The sequence below is a fragment of the Phyllobates terribilis genome, unplaced genomic scaffold (genome assembly GCF_046119375.1).
Source record: "Phyllobates terribilis strain yellow unplaced genomic scaffold, ASM4611937v1 Scaffold_3__8_contigs__length_932513732, whole genome shotgun sequence".
Classification (NCBI taxonomy): domain Eukaryota; kingdom Metazoa; phylum Chordata; class Amphibia; order Anura; family Dendrobatidae; genus Phyllobates; species Phyllobates terribilis.
In genome coordinates, this window is record NW_027362763.1 from 613,529,133 (window position 1) to 613,549,353 (window position 20,221).

At 44.8% G+C, this 20,221-nt stretch overlaps 1 protein-coding gene across 6 annotated transcripts in view; it reads left to right on the forward strand.

The window, feature by feature from the left end:
* PHF10 (PHD finger protein 10) overlaps positions 1 to 20,221 on the forward strand; it is a 363,357-nt gene that overhangs the window by 347 nt on the left and 342,789 nt on the right. The window lies entirely within an intron of this gene.

A 20,221-nucleotide genomic window follows, 5' to 3' on the forward strand; every position in this document is an offset into this window, starting at 1 on the left:
GTCCTGTAGTACTAAGTACTGGGCGATTCCACGAGGCACTGGTGTGCACAGGCCGCAGGGCGGATGCGGCCCAGGACTCGGCCAAACACGTTCAGACTCCCAGAAATGCTGTTTCACCTTAGCTGCTCCAGATTAGTTCAATGTTAATGAAGTACAATTATCAGCATTTCATGAGCTATTACCCTCTTATTAACAAAGCCATCAAGTAAAAACTCAGTACTTAGTGTTGTCCCTTAACATCTATGTGCCCACCATCAGTAATTGCAGCGTTTCTGCGTTCTACATTAGAAGCACAGTGGATGGGATTTATACAAATCCCATGCCCACTGTACTTCTATTTGCCTCCATGTAAGCCCCCCCACAGCGTGGACTTATGAGCCGCAGCATTCCCCAATAGAATGGATCGGATGCTGTAACTCCGCATGTGTTCAAAGTGCTACTATAGCCTGATCAGGGGCACGTACCCTTAGTGACCAAACTAAATATTTTACATTTGACCAGTGTCACAACCTTGAAATGCTTTGACCAATCCCACTGATTTAAATATTATTTATTTTTTTTCCTTGACCTATTGTACTCCATGATAGGGGGGGGCTATATGACAAAAAATACCAAAAAGTGACACCATTCTAAAAGCTGCACCCACTAAGTCCTCAAAACCACATTCAAGTGGTTTATTAACCCTTCATGTGCTTCACAGACACTAAAGCAATGTGGAAGGAAAAAATTAACATTTTTACTTTTTTCCCTCAATTTACTTTTACCCCCAATTTTTATTTTCACAAGGGTAACAGGAGAAATTGCATAACAAATTTTGGGGTCCATTTTCTCCTGAGTACGCCGATAACCATGTGTGGGGTAAAACTACTGTTTGAGTGCCCGCAGGACTTGGAAGGGAAGGAGAGCCATTGTTACCCTTGTGAAAATAAAAATTGGGGGTAAAAGTAAATTGAGGGAAAAAAAGTAAAATGTTAATTTTTTCCTTCCACATTGCTTTAGTGTCTGTGAAGCACATGAAGGGTTAATAAACCACTTGAATATGGTTTTGAGGACTTAGTGGGTGCAGCTTTTAGAATGGTGTCACTTTTTGGTATTTGAATGAAAAATTTGCTTGAATAATTATCCGACACCATGTTGCGTTTAGAGAGCCCCTGATGTGCCTAAACAGTAGAAACCCCCCCCCACAAGTGACCACATATTGGAAACTAGACCCCTGAAGGAATGTATTTAGATGTCTGGTGAGTACCTTGAGCCCCCAAGTAATTCACAGAAGTTTATAAAGTAGTGCCGTGAAAATAAAAAAAAAAATCAAATTTTTTTTTTCCCCACAAAAATGTAATTTTAGCAACAATTTTTTTTTTTTCCACAAGGGTAACAGGAGAAAGGGGACCCCAAAATTTGTGCAATTGCTCCTGAGTTCGCCGATATCCCATATTTAGGGGAAAGCTATTGTTTGGCGCACTGTAGGGCTCGGAAAGGAAGGAGTGACGCTTTGATGGAATGGTCTGCGGGTGTTATATTGCGTTTGGAGAGCCCCTGATGTGCCTAAAGAGTACAACCCCCCCCCCCTCCCACTAGTTACCCCATTTTTGGAAACCACTGCTTATGGATTTTATACAGTGGTATAGTGAGCATTTTGAACCCACAGGTACTTACACAGAATTTGATAACATTAGGTCATCACATTGAAATTTTTTTTTTTTTTTTCACAAACATGTAGTTTTAGCCCCAAATTTGTAATTTTCACAATGGTTAATAAAAGAAAACGGACCCCATAATTTGTTATGCAATTTCTCCCGAATGTGATGATATCCCATATGTGGTCAAAAACTTCTGTTTGGGCACATGGCTAGTAAAGGAAAGAGCGCTATTTGTCCGGGATAGATTGTTGATGCCTTGTCGCATTTAAAGAGCCTCTGACGTGCGAAAACCGCAGAAACCCCCCCGTAACTGACCCCGTTTTGGAAATTGGTCCCCGCAAGGAATTCATTTAGGGGTACTGAGAATCTTTAACCTACAGGTGATTCACAAAACTTTATTACTTGTAGATGTGAGAACAAAATACAAATTTTTCACTAAAATGCTGTTTTAGCACCAAATTTATAATTTAGGGAAGGGTTAAATGGATCCCATAATTTATTCAATCTTTACCAAACAGAGGGATACCCCACATGTGGTTGGTTCTACATCAACTGCTTGAGCACACAGGAGGGATCGGATGGGAAGGAGCACTACTTTTTAATAGATTGTGGGTGCTATTAGCTGAGCCCCCGAGGTGCCAAAACAGCAGAAACCTCCCCAGGTGATCCCATATTGGAAACTCCACTGTCTAAGGAATTAATCTAGGGGTGTAGTGAGTATTTTGAACCCATTGGTGCCTCACAGAATTTTATAATATTGCGACGTGGAAATATGTTATTTATCGGTTGACCATGACAGCACCACGAGAGCGTCCGCCCACCAAGGACAGGAAACCTACAGGCTTAAAAAGGTTGGTTTCCTGTCCTTGATGGGTAACTTGTGGCAAGTTTACCTGTCGAAGATTGAAGATTCCTGCTGTCTGTCGGCCTGGCTCTTGATCCTGGCTACGGTGCGCTCAAGGGGGATGTCACCGTAGTTGCAAGAAAGAACTTGATGGACCTAGGTCTTTGTGCAACCTCCGCTTCTATGTTACTATGGTGAAGGAGCTCTCGAGCGGCGCCCCGTCTGGGGTTTCTGCAGCTCCAGCATCATCATTCCAAGATCTCCCCCCTCCGTGGTATGGCTGCTGCACACCTCTGAACTCCGCTGAGAGTAGTGGTGTGGTTTTTGCCTCCTTACTACTCCAGGTGATAACCCCGGTGGGCAGCGCACCTGCTTTCTGATTGAGAGGGAGCTGGGGGGGCACCCAGTCTTAAATTATTTTAAAAAGTGAAAGGGGCTGGTGCACCTATAAATTGGGTCTGGTACTACAGCCCTGTGCTTCCCGGCTACTTCTGACCCATTTTACCAAATGGAGACAGAGTGAGCAGCAGCAACAGCAGCTGCCATCATCACCATCTCATCGGCTGCTTGGGAAGCCCCAGGAAAAAAAGGGTGCCTCTAGGGGAGCGGAGCTAACTGGACCTCAGAAAGGCATGGATCTGCAAGCAGGTCCAGTCACCGTAGCTCCAGTAGGATGGATGAATCTGCAGCCTCAAGAGGCTGAGAAAGATCCTTCCTCCAAACCGGTACCAGCCATTTGAGTTGTATGGATAAGAGATCTTCAAGAAAGTTCACTTAATAATAGGCTGTCCCTATTTCTTGTCTATGTTTTACTTGGGGAAGAAGTGCGTCACCAAAACTAGGCACAAGGAATGTGCATTGGGTAATGCCCTGTTAGCGGACTCGTACCCAAAAAGGCTGTCAGTCCTGTATCAACCAGACTCTAGCAGACAAGACCCCTAGTTTTTTATCAGAATTAAAATCCTTGGCCTTATAAGAGATCACCAAGGCCCTCTCTAAAAAGGAAAGAGGAAGGAGGTTGCGGATTGGGAGGGTTTCCAGTTTCGGACGTCCCGCTCCCATCGGACTATGAGTAAAAGTCTGACTGTTCTCCTTCCTCAAACTCGTCCACAGATAGTGGGGCTGGACGACATTGTTTCCCATTAAATGAAATCAATGGTCTGGTTAAATCGGTGCATATGACTATGGGTATTATGGACACTAGGCCAGATAAATCTGTCCAGGACATCATGTTTAGAGGCCTAGAACAAAGTAAAAGAAAATGTTTTCCTTCCCTCTCATGATGGGGTTCAGGGTCTGATATGAAGAGAGTGGGAAAGACCGGACAGAAAGGGCTCTCTCCCCCCTTCTTTTAAAAGGAAATACGCCTTTGAGGACTCGGCCTCATCCTCTTGGGAGAAAACCCCAAGACTTTATGAGGCGATAACAAAAGATGATATAGGAGCCCTCAAGGACCCCTTGCACAGAAAAGCGGATAACTTTCTTAAGTGGACCTGGGAGACAACTGCTGGAGATTTAAAGCCGGCGATCACAGCGACCTATACGGACAGGTCGCTGATGATATGGCTGGAACAGCTTGGGTCTCATCTGAAAGATCGCACACCCAGGAAAGATATTGTTAAGCATCCCTCTAATGCAAGGAGCTGCTCCTTTCCTAGTGGACGCCTCAGCAGATTCAGCCATGTTGGCAGCTAGATCGGCCGCCCTGTCCAAAGCGGCTCGTAGAGCTTTATGGCTTAAGTGTTGGCCAGGTGACATCCAGGCCAGAACGAGACTGTGCTCTATTCCATGCGAGGGAGATCATCTCTTTGGGGCCAGCTCTAGATGAAATTTTGGACAAAGCAAGCAATGTGAAGAAGGGATTCCCTAGTCTATCCATGTCTACCTATAGACGCTCATTTCGCAAAAAAAAAAGTGACCATAAGACCGCAAAAAGAACAAGACAAGTAAGAGGATCGCAGGCCGAAAGGTAGAGGGTTTCTGTTTGGTTCTTCTTCCCAAAGACCCCGGAAGCTGAGTCAATGACTCGTAGCCCAGGTTGGGATCTGAAGTTTGAGTTCCAGGCGATCCTTCACAAGAGATTCATCTTGACCCAGGTCCATTCCTCTGAAAGAGAACAACTAGCCCTTAAAAAAAGAGGCACTGGATTTAGTGCAGAAGGCAGTCCTGTTGGAAGTCCCAGCGGCAGAAGAAGGGTTGGGGTTCTACTCTCCCCTATTCCTGGTTTCTAAACCTGACTGTTCCTTTACAACTATCATTAACCTGAAAGCTCTAAATAGGTTTTTGAATGTTCGCACATTTAAAATTGAGTCCAATAGTTCGACAATAAAATTTCTTTTTTCTGGGTGTTACATGGTAGTATTGTATTTGAAGGATGCGTACTATCACATTGCTTTACAAGAATATCAAAGATACAGGAGGGTGGCCATAATTATGGACAGAAAAATAAAACCTTTTCAACTCTGGGCCCTGCCATTTGGTCTTGCCATTGCCCCTCTAGTGTTTACTAAAGTTGTGGCAGAAGTTATGGCTCATATCCAGGAACGTGATATTCAAATTATTCCTTATCTGGATGATTTTTTTTAGTGGTTGGTATTTGGCAAAATTCCCTATGTAAAGAACACCTAGAGGAGGTGATGTCCATCTTAAAAATCTGGACTGGATTCTGAATTTAAAAAAAAAAAAAAAAAAAAAAAAAAAACTAGCTTGGTACCCTCAAGGGTACAACAATTTTTTTTTTTTTTTTTTTTTTTTTTTTTTTTTTGTATTATGCTGGATTCAGTAGCGCAAACATGGTCCCTGCCGGAAACTAAAATACAAAGAATTAAGAGCCATGTGGAGAAAACCATAGCCATCCGGTCATGTCCCTGTTGGGTACCCTCACTTCGTGTTTCCCAGGGGTTTTATGGGCACAATACTATTCCAGGGTTTTGAAAAAGGTTCATGGGAAAACAGCAGTATACTAACTATAATACAATTAGCAAAAGTGTAAATACAAACTATTATAGCTGCTATCTGTAGGACTCGTGTGGAAAGATCACAGCACAGTTGTTAGTTTTTTTTTCCTAACAGGAGGGTTCTATTTTGTGGTCACGTGACCTGCTGCCTATTTATTCCAGCTCCACCCTTCTGGCTTTGCTGGACTTCAGTGTTACTTTGACTCTTAATCTAGCCAGGTGCTTTGTACCTATCTCTATAGTTTGCTTGGTCCTTGGACCTCTAAGTATTTTTGTCTGTTTGCCTTTTTACTCCGCTACAACTTCTGTTAGGAGGTGTCAAGTTTTGTCCCAGTCCTTAGTACTTTTAGGGACCCCTCCCTTATATCTATAGGTCTGCGTTCAGACTAGCTGAGGACGAAGGCGGGTCTGTTCACAAGGAACAGGTTGCCCGCTGCATCGTAGGGAATCAGCTTAGTCCTGTTATAGGAAAACTGTCCCTATCTTTCCTTAGTTCTTGTAGCAGATCATAACAGTTATAGAAAGGGAAGGGGAAATAAATGATCCATAAAGTCCAGTTTTGAAGTGAAAAAAGTATTACATTTTATTAAAAGTAGTCACAGCAGACTGCGGGACGTAATACATGTGCATGAGATGTACACGTCAGGAGCAAAATCACAACGATGGCTAACCAGACTCAGTATTTAACCTAGTACATGACAGTAATAAGCCATAACATATTTCAACTACCACACATGATAATAGATATCATAAGACCACTTGGTCAGTAACAATGGTAAACCATGCATAATGATAGTGGTGTCAGAGAATATAATTATACCTAGTCAATCTAAACAATGCATTACCGTGTGTGGATGCTAAAGAAGACCTGCGCATCCCCCACCTGGGGGATATGGTGATTCAGGGTACCTGGTCAGATAACGAGAAGAACTTTTCCTACAATGCAGAAGAACTTCTGACAGTGGATAAGGCAGTCAATAATTTTAGTCTCCCTCCAAGGTCAAAATGTTAAAGGTTCTCTCAGATAATCAAGTTACAGTAGCTTATGTGGACCACCAGTGGGGTACAATGTGGAGATCACTGATGAGAATAACAGATCATTTCTTTCAGATTGCAGAAAGTCATCTGCTTTCATTGACAGCCCTCCATAAAAGGGGAGCAGAAGACTCCAGAGCGGATTACCTGAGCCGCTATGATCTGTTGCAAGGGGAATGGGAACTAAATCGGGAGATCTTTACCCAAATAGCCCGAAGATGGGGGGGTCTCCAGTTATAGACTTATCTGCTACGAAGCTAAATCGGAAGACAAAAATCTTCTGTTCTCTGAATCCCAAAGAAAATCCCTTGGCGATGGACGCTCTCCTGGTACCTTGGAACTTGAGTCTGGCATATGCCTCTCCCCCCCCCCCCCCCCCCCCCCCCTCCACTGTTGCTACTTCCCATGGTCATAAGAAAAATCAGGGAAGGCAAAGCGAGGGTTCTTTAGATCGCACCCTTCTGGCCTAAGAGACCCTGGTTCTCGTGCCTGAGAAACATGTCCATCTCCGACCATTCCCGAGGTTTGGGAGCTCCTCTTTCAGGGGCCGATATCCCATCCTCAAACAGGGGGCCTTCACTTGACTGCATGGAACTTGAAAGGTCGAAAACAAAAAGGGTTTTCCCAAAATCTAATAACTACCCCGATGCAAAGCATAAAGCCGGTTACAACCTGGATTTATGCCAGAACCTGGAATTATTATCCTTCTCAGGGTCTAGAGTTGGCAAGGGGGCACAAATTGGGAAAATCCTAGAATTTCTACAGAAAGGTCTTGAGCTTGGGTGGTCCACCAGCTCCCTAATAGTGCAGGTATTTGCCCTGGGCGTCATGTATAGCTGTGATCTAGAAGGCAACTGCTGGATTTCCTGTTTTATCAAGGCAGCTTTTAGATGCAGATCTATTTTTAAAAAATAGCTTAGCCCCATGGGACCTAAATCTGGTTCTTACGGCCTTAACTGGCACGCCTTTTGAGCCAATAGTCAGCAACTCTCAAAAACCTCTCCCTTAAGACATCTTTACTGATGGCTTTAACCTCGGCCAGGAGAACTAGTGAAATCCAGGCCCTGTCTATATCCTCGCCATTTACAGTTCCTGGATGACAGGCAGAGAGGATCTGGCCTCAAGATCAATCTCCCTAAAGTGGCCACTCGCTTTCACAGACTTCAGGAAGTCATCCAACCGTCCTTTTGTCCCAATCCAAGTAATCAGAAAGAAGCTCAATCACATACTTTGGATGTGAGCTGTGTGGTTAGGTACCTTTCAGTCACCAAAGACTTTAGGAAAGAGAGCTCCTTGTTTATATCTTAACAAGGGTGTAGGAAAGGGTCTAAAGTCAAAAAATCCACCTTAGTTAGATGGATTAGGGAGACCACTTCTCTAGCGTATACATCTAGCGGTGAGGAAGTGCCTGAAAGGTTGAAGGCTCATTCCACTCTGGCTGTAGTGACCTCCTATGCTGAGAATACAGGTAGAAGACATATGTAAGGCTGCTACCTGGTCCTCTCCCTCTACATTCTGTAGACCCTATAGGTTAGATATGGGTGTATCAGCTGACCTCCCCTGTGGGAAAAGAGCGCTCCAGGCTGTGGTCCCTCCCTAGATTACTTTCATCTCTGTAATTCTCTTGTGGTGCTGTCATGGTCGACCGATAGTCATAAGTTACTTATTGGTAACAACAGGATTTCTCGGAGACCGTGACAGCTTTTTATTATAGTCTCTCACACTTGATAGGTGTCGTGTGGTATGATAAAATTATGATTGGTTTTATTTATTAACCTGACAGTCCTCTCATGCTCTGCAATCCAATTGAGGCGGAGAGGGGTGCCACCCTTTTTAAGCCTGTAGGTGTGTGAACCCTCTCTCTTGGCGCTGTCATGGTCTGAGAAATCAGTAAGTAACTTTGGACTTTTTTGTGATTAAAAATGTAATTTTTGTATTTGCTGCAAACTTGTCAGATACACAAGGGTTAATAGGTGAAACTGGACCCCATAATTTATTGTGCAATTTCTCCCAAATGCAGTGATGCTCCATTTGTCATCAGAAATTAATGCTAGGCCACACTTTAGGGCTGAGAAAGAAGGAGCCATATTTGGCTTTTGGAGCACAGATTTGGATAAAATAGTTTGCGGGTGACATCTGCAGAGCCCCAAAGGTGCCAGAACAGCAGAAAAAAAACAAAAGTGACCCCATTGTAGAAATTGACCTTTGTCTGGATCAAGGTTTTGGAGAATCTACACGGAAGCCTCGACGTAAGCGCTCAGCAGAGAGTGCAGGACAAATAGGAGCTGAGCCTTATTCCTATTTTAAGAGGTAGAATGTACATGTAGACAGCAGTATGAGAATAGTCCTTATTCTTATTTTTGCGCAATTCTCCGTGCGGTATAAGTGATAAAGCACAGATTTATTATTCGGGTCGTTGCAATTACAGCGATACCAGACTTCTCTGTGTGTCCGTTGTGGTGTGTTTTTTTTTTTTTTTTTTTTTTTTTTTTCTTTTTCTTTTATAGAAAAGCATTTCTCTAGTCGCCCTCCACGACAACACCATAGGAAGATACTCCCCATACCCTAGTAGGGACAGTAAAAACAGAGGTCAATAGCCCACCCCCTTACTTCCTTTCTCCAGTGTCTCCCCCCCCCTCATCCCTATGGACAAAAAAGTCTTCCTGCGTTGTTCTGTGGCCGACAACAGATGCCACATTTTTAATACCTTTTTAGCTGGGCAGATGAGGACTATTGCTTCGGCCTTCCCCTCCTATATGCTGCTCTTGTCTCCCCTGGATTCAGGACTCTTCTGCCCTTCCTGCACCTCTGGGTAAAGCAGGGCGGCATGAGCCGGGACCTCCCCTGCTCTCCTCCTTCCCTCTCCTCCGCATGCTGGGCCGGTGGGCGGTTACTGGAAGTGGTGTCGGCCGCAGTCGTGGACTAGAGATGTCGCTGCCGGTTGCGTTCCACAGTGGAACTCGCCACCGAATCACCCAGCACTATCCGCACCGGAAAGGTTACTGTGGCGCTAGCGACCTCTGCATGCGCATTGCCGGGCTCAGTTTTCCGGTGGCGCTTTGGAGAACAGCGCACCGATATTACAAACACTTGGGAATGCCTACGATTGACGGCATTCACTGAAACCTGAGAGGGGGAGGTGCATCCTATCAAAATACTGCACTGGGATCTCATCTCCTATAAAGGAGCCAGATAGACACCACAAGGTAGGACCTTGCTGTGATGGAGGGTGTTCATACTTCGTGCTCTGCTTCTGCAGAACCCAGTAAGTACCTGGCTTTGGGGGTCTCTATCTGTGGAAAGGAATTCCGCATTGGGATTTATACTTATTAGCCCTTGTCTCCCTAAAATAAATGGAGAGGAGAATCCTGCTCCTAAAAGCAAAGACAGTGTCCCATAAATGTGCCACTTGTCTAAGAAACTGCTTTATTCCCACAAACACCTGTGTCAAAAATGCACGGACAAAATTGTTAGCGGAAAACAACCCTCCGTGATCGAAGAATTAAGGGGAATGGTTCGCCAGGAGGTACAGTCATCAATAGCTTTTGAAGGGGTTACTGAGAAAGAAACTAAGAGGAAATTATGTATAGAGGAGCAATCTGATTCAGACTCTCAGGAAGGTCCACAATCCTTATCTAATGAGTGGTGGGAAGAAGGCAAATCAGTCTTTGGGGGGCTGACCAGTCCCAAAGTAATAAAAAATCATACTTTTCATCAGAACACATGGAGGAGCTTCACACGGCGGTGAGAACCACCATGAATGGAGAAGAAGCTACTCGGAACACACTTCAGGACAAAATGTTTGGTGGTCTTAGAGCGCACAAGAAATTGGTGTTCCCAGTCCATGAGAATATACATAAATTGATACTTGACGAGTTGGAACTTCCGGAGAAGCGCATAACACCTACAGAGTTAAAAGAAAGATTCCCACTAGAGGAAAAAGTATCCAAATGCTGGACAGAGGTGGCAAAAAGACAGCCTTACCATTTGAAGATTCTTCCCAACTAACTGCGAGATCCCATGAATTGCAAAATAGTCTGTTGAAAAAATCCTTGGAGACATTGGCGGCGTTATTAAACGCAAACTTGGTCTCTTCCTGCATAGCAAGGTCAATGTTCAGATGGCTACAACACCTAAAAGAACACCTTAGCACAGGTACCTCAAGAGAGCAGATATTGGAATCCATACCTCTATTACAGAATGCCACAGGATTCCTAGCAGACGCTTCCGCCGAATCGGTGAGAATGGCAGCTACATCTTCAGTATTACCAAACTCTGCGAGACCTGCACTATGGCTGAAGTTATGGAGTGGAGACAATCTCAGAATCAAGCTCTACTCCATTCCCTTCAAAGGGGAGTATATATGTTCGGGCTTGCCTTGGACGAATTATTGGAGAAAGCAACAGACAAAAAGATTGCTGCCAGAGCCCAGAATAACCAAGAGATTGTCCTTTCAACCTCCACAGGGTCAACTCTCTTTATATAGGGGGGAAAGGGAAAACCAGACGCTGGAGCTACCCTAAGGGAGGTAGAGGCAGGAGCATCCTACTCTCACAGGGGCAACATCAAGAAAGACAATGACGTCATATCAGTAGGGTGGCAAATTTTCGAGTTCCTCTCCCAGTGGCAAAACCTTACGAAGAATCAGTGGGTGCTACAGCCTGTTCAAAACGGGTTAAAGATAAAGTTCTCCAACCCTCCACAAATCTTGAGTAACTACCCTGTCATCTCAAGAATTACGAAGCGTCTTGTCGTCAAGTCTCCAAAACCTACTCTCCAATGGGGTAGTGTCCCCAGTACCAAGAACAGATTGGGGAACAGGACACTATTCCCGGGTGTTCCTTAGAAAAAAACGAATGGAACACACAAGATGATAAATCTAAAACCACTAAATATGCACATAACATACAACAGGGTCAAGATCGCATCACTAAAAACAGCCATTCCATTGATAGGAGAAAATTTTGTGATGGCAACCATAGACCTTCGGAATGCCTACTATCACATCCCCCCCCTTCATCCAACACATCAAAAGTATCTGACGTTTGCGGTGACCCAGGGACGATAAATACTTCATTACTTATTCAAAGTCTTCCCATTTGGAATCTCTTATGCTCCCCGAGTTTTTACCAAAATAATGGCAGAAGAAATGGCATCCATCAGAAACAAAAATATCTGTGTTGTACTTATCTCGACAACCTTTTGCTGATGGGCCAATCAAAAATAATCCTCGAAAGTCAAATACAAGAAGTCCTACATCTTCTTACATTCTTGGGTTGGCTAATAATTTACCAGAAAGCCAATTTGATTCCTTCCCCGAAAAGAATCTTCTTAGGAATACTGATGGATTTGCAAGAACAGATGTCTCCGTTACCAAAGGAGAAACCAATCCTGGTAAGGTCCAAGATGACAAACCTGTGGGATCAGAGAAGAATATCCCTGAAATTGTCAATGTCTATGCTGCGTTCAATGACTTCCTGCATCCCGGCAGTAGCTAGGGCTTCAGGACCACACAAGAAGTCTGCAATCCCACATTCTAAAGCGCTGAGAAGGTACCCCAGAATCCCTAAGTAGAACCATCCACTTACAGAGTCAGGTAAAAGCTTTCCTCTCCTGGTGGCTCGACCCAAAAAACCTAAGCAGAGGTGTAGCTTGGGTTCTGACCCGCCCTATTATCTATCACAACAGATGACAGCAAAAATAGGTTGGGGAGCCATAATCTCCCATACCACGTTCCAGGGGATATGGCCCCAAAACATCAGCAGTCTCTTTCAACTTCAGGGAGTTGAAAGCCATAGAGGAAGCACTGAAAGCTTCAGTAGACCTAAAGGGGTACCCATATTAAAATATACTTGGACAATATGACTACAGTGGCTCATCTATGGCACCAAGGGAACACTAGATACGAAAGTCTGAAAGCAATCTCAAGACAGATCTTTTCTTGGGCAGCACAACATGGGCTCTCCCTACCTGTATTCCATCTAAAAGGATCTACGAATGTCCAAGGATACTTCCTCAACAGGAAAACTATACATCCAGGAGAATGGAGCCTAGACAATGAAACCTTCTACTGTCTAACAAAGAAATGGGGTCTCCCAGAAGTAAGACCTATTTGCCACTCGTCAATACGCAAATACTTTTTCTATGAACCCAAACGACACTTGCCTAGCAGCAGATGCATTTTCTCGCCAATGGGGCTTCAAGTTGGCATATGCCTTCCCTCCGATTACACTCTTAATCAAAAACACTGCAGAAAATCGGGAGGAACGAAACAAAAACAATCCTAATGGCACCTCACTGTTCAAAAGGAAGCTGGCTCCCAGTACAATCTAAAAATGGTCCTCTGATTCTTCCACCTACCAACAACTGTCTTCATCAAGGACCATTATTTCACCCAGACCCTCAAGCTTTACAACTGGTTGCCTGGCTTCTGAGCCCATCATCTTAAAAGAGTTGTCCACTACTTTCACATTGATGCTCTATCCATAGGATAGAGCATCAATGTATGATCTGCCGGTGTCCCGCACCCAGGCCGATCAGCTGTTATCGGTGCCAGCGGCAACACCTGCTGCCTGGTAGTGCTTACCTGCGGTGCTTGGCCATCAAGTTGTAGTGGCCGCTGCAGGGTACTACACATCAGCCTCCTATTCAACTCAATGTGAGGTGGATGTGCAGTATCCAGCGGTGGCTACTACAGATGGACGGCACTTCCAGCCAGCGGGCGCCGGCATCAGCTGATCGGCAAGGGTGCTGGGTGCAGCACGGCCGATAATACAGTGGGTACAGAAAGTATTCAGACCCCTTTAAATTTTTCACTCTATTCCATTGCAGCCATTTGATAAATTCTAAAGTTCATATAGATGTGTTTTTTTTTTTTTTTTTTTTTTTTTTTTCTAGAATGGAGGAGCCCTGGTGGAGGGCTGCAGTGATAGTTGACTTTGTGGAACTTTCTGCCATCTCCCTACTGCATCTCTGGAGCTTAGCCACAGTGATCTTGGGGTTCTTTTTTGTGTGTGCCTTTCCAAATCAAGTCCTATCAGTTTAATTAAACACAGCTGGACTGCAATGAAGGAGGATCACAGGAAAATAGACGGCATGTGCTTAAATATGAGTGTCTAAGCAAAGGGGCTGAATACTTTTTAACCATTTCTACATTTGTTTTTTTTCAGTCAAGATGGGGTGCAGTGTGTACTTTTAATGAGGGAAAATGAACTTTTTAGAATTTACCAAATGGCTGCAATGAAAGTGTGAAACATTTAAAGGAGTCTGAATACTTTCTGTACCCACTATACATTGATGCTGATAGGGCATGAATGTGAAAGTAGTTGACAACTCCTTTTTAAAGTCTAGAGGTCTTTCGGATAAAGTGATAAATACTTCAGCATAACAGGAAGCCAGTGACTAATTACATGTATGACAAGATTTGGAAGTTTTTCATATCATGGTGTGGCTCTAACCCACCAAATCCTTTGCTGTCAAATATATCAAAGATCCTCGATTTTCTTACAAAGCGGACTAGAGAGAGGCCTGAAACCTAGTACTTTGAAAGTCCAAGTGGCGGCCCTCAGCTCATACTTCGATGAAAGTCTGGCAGACCATCGCTGGGTGAAAAGGCTTATGATTGCAGCTTCTCGCCTTCAACCCCGAATTCTCCACTTTGTCCCAGCTAGGGACGTGAATTTGGTTATTGAAGACCTCACATTACCTCTTTTTGAGCCTATAGAGGTTTTATAGACATTGATATGTTATGCTGGAAGACAGCCTTTCTGGTGGCCATTACAACAGCTAGGAGAGTGGGTGAGCTGCAGGCCCACTCGTTCAGAGAACACTACCTTAGATCATGGAATTATTTTTCGCCTAGATCCAGCCTTTTTACCTAAGGCAAATTCTGAGTTTCACATGTCTCAGGATATAGTGTTACCTTCCTTCTGCCAAAATCCATCCAGCAGTAAAGACAGAATTCCATACTGTGGACATACAAAGATCAGTACTTCATTACCTCCAAAGATCAGGCCCCTGGAGGAAGGACCGAAATGTTTTTATACAGTATTATGGACCAAACAGGAAAAAGCAGCAAAAAACACCATTACGAATTGGACCAAGAAGGCTATTGTCGGAGCCTATGAAAACAAAAGAATTGTTCCTCCAGAGAAGTTTAAAGCCCATTCCACCAGAGCAGTATCGGTCTCATGTGCTGAGAGGGCAAGCATGTCAATAGAGCAGAGCTGCCCCATGGTCCTCCATTTAAATCTAGTCAAATGTTTTAGAAAGATATGATGTCCAATGTTGTTTTGGCCTTTGGGAGGAAAGTGCTCCAGGCCATTGTCCCTTCCCCCAGGAATGATTCTTTGGCATTGCTCCCATGGTGCTGTCGTGGAGGGTGTCTAGAGAAAAAAGAATTGGACTTACCAGTAATTCAATTTCTAGAAACCCTCCACGACCACACGGGTAATCCCATCCTACTATTTTTGTTGTATTATTCTTTGTTAGTAAATTTTTGAAGTAGTCCTACCGGTGTGGTCTTTTTATAAGTGGGGGTTGGGGGGGCAGCTATTTGACCTTTTTGTCTTTCCTGTACTTATTAAGGTATGGGGAGTGTCCTCCTATGGTGCTGCCGTGGAGGGTTCCTAGAAATCAAATTACCGGTAAGTCTAAGGCTGTGTGCCCACGTAGCGTTTTTCAAGCCTTTTTGATGCGGAATTTCCGCAGCGGAAACTCTTGTAAAACGCTTGGTAACCCGCACCCCATGGTCCCCAATGGGATTCCGCAAGTTCTATGCACATGCTGCGGATTTTTCCGCAGCGTTTATGCTGCGTTCAAAAATCCGCAGCATGTCAATAAATTTTGCGTTTCCGCAAGCAGAATTGCCTTTGTCCAATGCATAAAAAACGCAAGGCAATTCCGCATGTGGAAAACGCGTGAAAAATGCGCGATAAACGCGTGCGGAATTCCGCATGCGTTTTTCCGGGAGAGGACTTGCAGAAATGAAGCAGAAATTTTCTGCTTCATTTATGCAACGTGGGCACATAGAATTAGGCTATTTTTTTGCCGCTATATTGTGAGAGCTGTAACTTTATTTTTCGGTGAAAAGAGCTGTATGAGGGCTTATTTATTGCGGGATGAGTTGCAGATAAATTTTTTGGTACCTTTTTGGGGCACACAGTAATTTTAATCCCTGTTTATTCAGATTTTTCAGAATGAACAAAAACCAGCAATTGTTATTTTTTTTTTATTTTTGGTGCCGTTCACAGTGCAATAAGTAATAATACTGATTTGTTTGTTGGCTCTGTACGATTACAGCGATACCAGATTTATTGTTTTTTTTTTTTTTTTTTTTTTTTATGCTTTGCCATTTTTACTCACTCTAAACAATATTTTACAAAAATGACTGTTTTTGGATCATCCTATTCTGATATATGTAACTTTTTTTTTATTCTTTTTGCCGAATGAGCCATATTAGGGCTTTTTTGCGGGATGGTTTGGCGTTTTAACTTATACTTTTCTTTACATACAACTTCTTTTGATCGCTTTTTCACTTTGATCTCATACACTGCAGTTCTCATGTACTGCAGTGTGAGAGACTGTCAATGCTTCACTCACTCAGCCTACAGCTGAATCTCACAAGCCAACATAGTAACCATCGGGACCCGCGATTCTCATCGCAGGGGTCCTATGGTTATTAATGGGGTCTTGTGACCACTTTAAATACCGTTGTCACAATTGACGGTGGTATTTAAGGTCTTAATTGGCCCGGCCGGTCGGATTCAAAACCTTCTGGGGCTGCTACTGCAGGGTGTCAGCTGTCAGTGCGGAGCTATACTATTATTCATAAACTCTGTTAAAAAGGCTCATTGGCGGTCATTAAGGGGTTAATTTTATCGATCACCCATGACCGCACCATGAGAGAGGGAACAGGACAAGGACAGGAAACCTACAGGCTAAAAGGGTGGCACCTCTCTTCCGCATCAGTTGGTTTCCTGTCTTTGATGAAGAAACCTGTTTGAGGCTTACCTGCATTATGAAGATAGAAAAAAAACTTCTGATCTTCTGTCACCCATGACGGCACCAACGAGAGAGAGGGGATCCACCCTTCAAAGGCAGTACACCTTCAAGGTGATGATAATAAAAAAAATAGGCGCCTCTCCGCATCAATAGTTTCCTGTTCTTGGCGGGGGACCTTCTTGCACGGCAGCAGAGAAGAAAGATAAAGGTTACCCAGGCCTGGGCCAGTCGGTTTGGGTACGGCAGCGTCTCTACCTATGCAGTCGCCTCAGATGCTGGAAGCGCCTCGGAGGGGGGTGGGGTGGGATCTGGACCGTCGGGCGTGCAGTTGGTGTCGCAGGGAGTGATCGGAAGTGACGAACCTGGAAGTCGCGCCCTGTTGGCGATTGCCGGAATCTTCTCACCCTGGCAATCTGGGGGAGGTGCCGGAAGCTGCAGACACAATGGTACTTAAGCGTGGACCACTGGCCAGGCAGGGGCGCATTGTTAAATCATGGACACAAAGCAGCCCTTCCCACCGCGACAGCAGCAGCAGCATACCATGCCGCAGCTGCCATAGTTGAAGTGCTGCCCGGGAGAAATGCAAACAAAAGGAGAATTGTGCTCTCTTCCTTGTGAAGGAGATTACTTATTTTGCATTACTCTGGATACTATCCTTGAGAAGGTGGGGGACAATAAGAAGGGATTTTCTAACACCCCCCCCCCCCCCCCCCACCTCCCCTTTTCCAACATTCAAGCAGTCCTTTCGGAAAAAAGATGTAACTTTAGGACAGTGCTGGCGAACCTATGGCACACGTGCCAGAGGGGGCACGCAGAGCCCTCCTGGTGGGCACTCGCGCCATCGCCGCAGCACTAGCGCTACTGGATCGGGCCCGGCGGGTGAGAACTCTTAGCCCACCGAGTGCCGACACCAGCACCGCTACTTCAACTAGTTGTGCGTTCTCGGACGCACATCTAGCTGAAGTGTATTGCATCGCACAAACTTTCCAGGCCCGTGTGCTGCAATACACGCTGCTGGCCAATCAGAGACCAGCAGGGGTAGCAGCTGATGTCAGCATACACGCGACTGGGCGCATGGCAGTGATGTCATGCACCCCGTCACTAGGACGCTGGAGTCAGCTGCCGGCTACAGGAGAGGACGCTGCGTGGGAGAAGGAAGGTGAGTACGAGTGTTTTATTATGGTGTGTGTGTGTGTGTGTGTGTGTGTGTGTGTGTGTGTTTTTTTTTTAACATGGGATGCACAGTGGCGCCAGCAGGCTGGGGGGAGGGAGAATATATACATGGAATGGGGGGGGGGGTATTGGACTGAGGGGGAGGGGCATGTATACATGGACGGAGGGGGGGGCAGCATATGTTCAAGGATGGGGCATATACCAAGATGGGGGTGAGCACATTCTTTATTTCTGCATTCTCACAGTCCTCCTTCCTGTGGCTGCTCTATGCTGCCCATGCCTGCTCTTTGTATCAGTAAAACCTCAATATTTAGGTTAAATTGCTGTATTGGCACTTGGCGATAAATAAGTGGGTTTTGGATTGCAGTTTGGGTACTCTGTCTCTAAAAGGTTCGCCATCACTGCCATAGGAGAATGGCCACAGAACATACTAGGTGGGATGATCGTCCCAGGAAGGTCAAAGGATTCCTCTTCGGTGGGACCTCCCAAGAAAGTAGAAAACCTCCAAAATGACTCTCTACCCCATGTGGGGAAGAGACCTTCTCTTTCTTCCAGCCTGGGAAAGGATTTCCTCCAACCCTTGTATCCTCAATGTGATAATATCAGAATTGAGGCTGGAGTTACCAAAAAAAAAAAAAAAAAAATCCTAACCATCACACAAACATCTGTCAGAACAACAGGCATTGGAGAGAGGTGTTAAACCTCCTAGGAAGGAACGTTTTACGGGAAGTACCATCGGAGGAAAGAGCGAAGGGCTTTCACTCCTCTCTGTTCTTTGTTAAACAAACAAACCAAAAAAAAACGACACATACAAAATGATTATCAACCTGAAAAGCCTAAACAAATTCTTGAACATAGTTCAAGATGGAATCAATAAAATCAACGATAAGACTGCTCTTTCCCAGATGTTACATGACCGTCCTGGATCTAAGGGACGCATATTACCATGTGCTAATATATGCAGATTTTAAAAAATTCCTCAGAGTGTTAATAACAGTACAGTCATCAGGCACTTTAAATACAAGGCCCTCCCCTTTGGCCCAGCAGTAGCACCCCACATATTTGCAAAGCTGATAGCGGAGGTTACGACCCACATCAGGAAAGAAGACAGGCTAATTATCCCTTACCTGGACAATTTCTTAATAGTTGGAAATTCGTACGGTCATTGTCCGAGTCAAGTAAAAAAATATATGCACCATCCCTGAAAACTTAGGGTGGTGTTTAAACCTAGAGAAATCAAGTTACACCAACAGAGGACTCAAATCTTTAGGCCTCACACTGGAGTCTGTTCGATAAATGTCGCCTACCCAACCAGAAAAAGAAAATAAAAGACCTTCTTTTGGCAGCAATAGCAAATCCGGTAATGATTCTCAGAAAATCAATGTCCCTTCTAGGTTCCCTCACCTCCTGTATCCCGGCAGTAAATGGGCCCAGTTCTACACAAGGGAGTTGCAATGGAATGTCCTAGAAAGCAAAAGTTTTCTCCAGGAATATCGAAGGCAAACTCATGCTCCCTCAAAGTAATCAGTGGTGGTTAGGGGTGGACACGGTCCGGGATGGCGTACCTTGGGTTCCCCGTATCACCAGGGTAATAACCACAGATGCCAGTCCGAGGAGATTGGGGGGAGGGGGGTGGGTTTCACACAGCTGGACAGCCATCTGATCCAGGGATCATGTTCAGAGTCTGAAAAGATGGACTCAAACATGTGAACTTCATGCAGTAGAGAGCGCACTAGTCAGTTACCCCTCTTACAAGGCCACCACGTAAGAATACTCCCCGACAACCAAATCACGGTAGCGTATATAAACCACCAGGGAGGGAACTCTCCCAAAAACCCTAATGCAGATTGCAGGGCGGATCTTTCGATCAAGGGGAAGGACAGCGCCAGGGCAGATTTTCTGAGCCGCAAACCACTGTTACAGGGGGGAGTGGTCACTAAACTGTTCAGTATTTGATCAGTTAGTGACCATGTGAGGTTATCTGGAGATTGACCTCTCTGGTTAGATTTTATAGGGTCCCCCTGTAATCTAGCCAGTAATGGCTAAGCAAACAGCTGTGGGCTGATATTAATAGCCAGGAAACATTTTTGGATACTTGCCCCTTCTCTGGCTACTAATTTCAGCCCCGAGCGGTCGGCTTTCTCTCTGCTGATTATAAAAAAATGACGCGGGAGCACACGCCATTTTTTTTATTTTATTTTAGGCTCTGCCCACGATCCGGACGTACCAACGCTTTGGATGCATAATTTTTGGTGTCCAAAACGTTGCATTCTATTGAACGCAGGTAAATCCATATGTGTTCACTGAACCATGCGTATTTACCACATTCTGTACTTTCTAGTGGTCAAATTTCTCTTGCGGAGACTAGCAACTCCGCAAGAGAATTTGACATGCTGTGATCCTGAAAGACTCGCCACATGTCATTGTCCACAGGTGATTTGCAGCCTCTGATGCACGCATAGTGGACATGGAATTTCTAGAGATCCCATCCACTCTGCTGTAACATCTGGACGCTGGTGGTTTGACGCTGTATAAACTTGCAGCGTCAAACCTGCAGTGGCTCCTGACCG